At 41.3% G+C, this 2155-nt stretch overlaps 1 non-coding gene across 1 annotated transcript; it reads right to left on the minus strand.

Moving 5' to 3' along the window:
* Positions 1 to 202: 202 nt before the first annotated feature.
* Positions 203 to 304, minus strand: LOC124506554 (U6 spliceosomal RNA). The gene has a single exon (XR_006960805.1). It is a non-coding gene; the product is annotated as a U6 spliceosomal RNA (small nuclear RNA).
* Positions 305 to 2155: the final 1851 nt, after the last annotated feature.

Raw genomic sequence — 2155 nt, forward strand, 5'->3', positions numbered from 1 at the left:
TCTCTTAGCGACTATCAAATGTACAACACAGTATTGTTAACTATGGTCGCCACGTTGCACACTACATCCCCAAGATTTATTTATTTCATAAGTGGAAGTTTGTACCTTTTGACCCCCTTCACCCATTTTGCCCATCCTCATCCTCTACCTCTGGCAACAGCTAGTATGTTCTCTGTATCTATGAGTTCAGTCTTTTATTTGTAAAACTCTGGAACTCTTCATGAATTTGCACACCATCCTTGTGCCGGCTCCTTGCCCATCTCAGTATTGTTCCATTTTAGCACACGTGCCATGAAGCGAGCACTCATTTCTTTTAAATAAAAAGAAAGTCACATGGCAACGTCTGAGTTTTGAAACCACATTTGGGAGGGTGTGTTTCCCAAGTCAGAGGCCCACAGAATCCCAGCATTCAGACTTTCTGTCCTGCTTGGGAGAAGACAAGGGTTAACTGCTGTCCCATTTGGTCATGCCCACATTGTTCATTTTCACATGCTGATTGAGAAGCAGCTAAAAATCGATTACCATTGGGGTAGGAAAGTGGCCTGTCCAAAGTGAGCAGAAATGGCCTGAGTATTGATAGACATGAACAGAAAGTGGGAAAATTAAGGAATCAGAGTTAGTGCTTATAGATATCCTAGTATTAACTAGTTTAATCCTTTCATTTTCTAGATACTGAGACCAAAGCTTGCAGGATGAAAGTGACTTTCTCAGTTTATAGCTCCTAGAACCATGTCTCCATGTTTCCTGGATCTCAGTCCCATGATCCTCCTTCCGGAGAAGCATGCTAGATGATCTGGTGCCCTGTCCACTCCCTGCTGCCCGTTGTGATAACTCCTGACTCCTCTCATCTTTTCATGGCCCCACAGTTCCTCAGATATCCTGATTTCCTCTGTCAGCACTATCCCCATGTTTTCTAGTGTCTTGTGACTCAACATTTCTTCATTACCCTCCTTCCTCTGTTCTGAACAGTGCAACACTGTAAAAGGATGACAAGAAAAATGAGGGTCTGTTTGGGATTTTCTTCCAGGTGTAATTGCAAAGGATGCCTGTCCATTTGGCTCTTTATTGGAATAAAGAGGATATGCATCAATACCATCCAGTCTACAGCAAGTGAAAGTTATAGATTCTCAAAATTTTATATGAGTGATGAAAGTTTAAAAATACCCTTGCTAAAACTGGGTTAAGTATAGCAAAATATATGATCTTCTTTTTTTTTTAAGTTTATTTATTTATTTTGAGAGAGAGAGAGAGACAATCCCAAGCAGGCTCTGCACTGCCAGCATAGAGCCCCATGCAGGGTTTAAACTCATGAACTGTGAGATCATGTCCTGAGCCGAAATCAAGAGTCAGACGTTCAACTGACTGAGCCACTCAGGTGCCCCATGATCTTCTTTTAATAGGCAATAATAATTTCTACTTACTTCTCTCAGATGGGTATTTTGTAGTTTCCATTTTTATTTTTTATTATCTGCAAGTCTTAGGGAATATAGGATTTATAGATATAGAATCAAATAAGGCATTCAAAAATAAGTATTAGCAATAAATGTTTCAAAAAAGTTTATAATAAGAATGTATAAGGGCACCTGGGTAGCTCAGTTGTCCAGCTCTTGATTTCAGCTCAGGTCATGATCTCATGGTCCATGGGACTGAGCTCTGCATTGGGCTCTGTGCTGACAGTGTGGAGCCTGCTTGGGATTCTCTCTCTCCCTCTCTCTCTCTCTGTCTCTTCCCTGCTTGTGTGTGCATGCTCGCTCTCTCTCTCTCAAAATAAACATAAAAAAAGAATGTGCATTTATCAGTAACATTTTAAAAAATCTGAAAACCAGAGGGGCGCCTGGGTGGCTCAGTCGGTTAAGCATCTGACTTCAGCTCAGGTCATGATCTCACAGTCCGTGAGTTCGAGCCCCACATCAGGCTCTGTGCTGACAGCTCAGAGCCTGGAGCCTGCTTCAAATTCTGTGTCTCCCTCTCTCTCTGCCCCTCCCCTGCTCATGCTCTGTCTCTCTCTGTCTCAAAAATAAATAAAAATATTTAAAAAAAATCTGAAAACTAGAAAAAAAAGATCTCCAAAAGAAGTCCTGTTCAATTCCACAAATATTTATGGAGTACCATCACTGTGAAGGGAGCAGCAAAGGATACAAATGGTAGAAAAAGG

The sequence above is a fragment of the Lynx rufus genome, unplaced genomic scaffold (assembly GCF_022079265.1).
Source record: "Lynx rufus isolate CCGP_SWC_20201006 ecotype Redwood Valley unplaced genomic scaffold, mLynRuf1.p SCAF_9, whole genome shotgun sequence".
Classification (NCBI taxonomy): domain Eukaryota; kingdom Metazoa; phylum Chordata; class Mammalia; order Carnivora; family Felidae; genus Lynx; species Lynx rufus.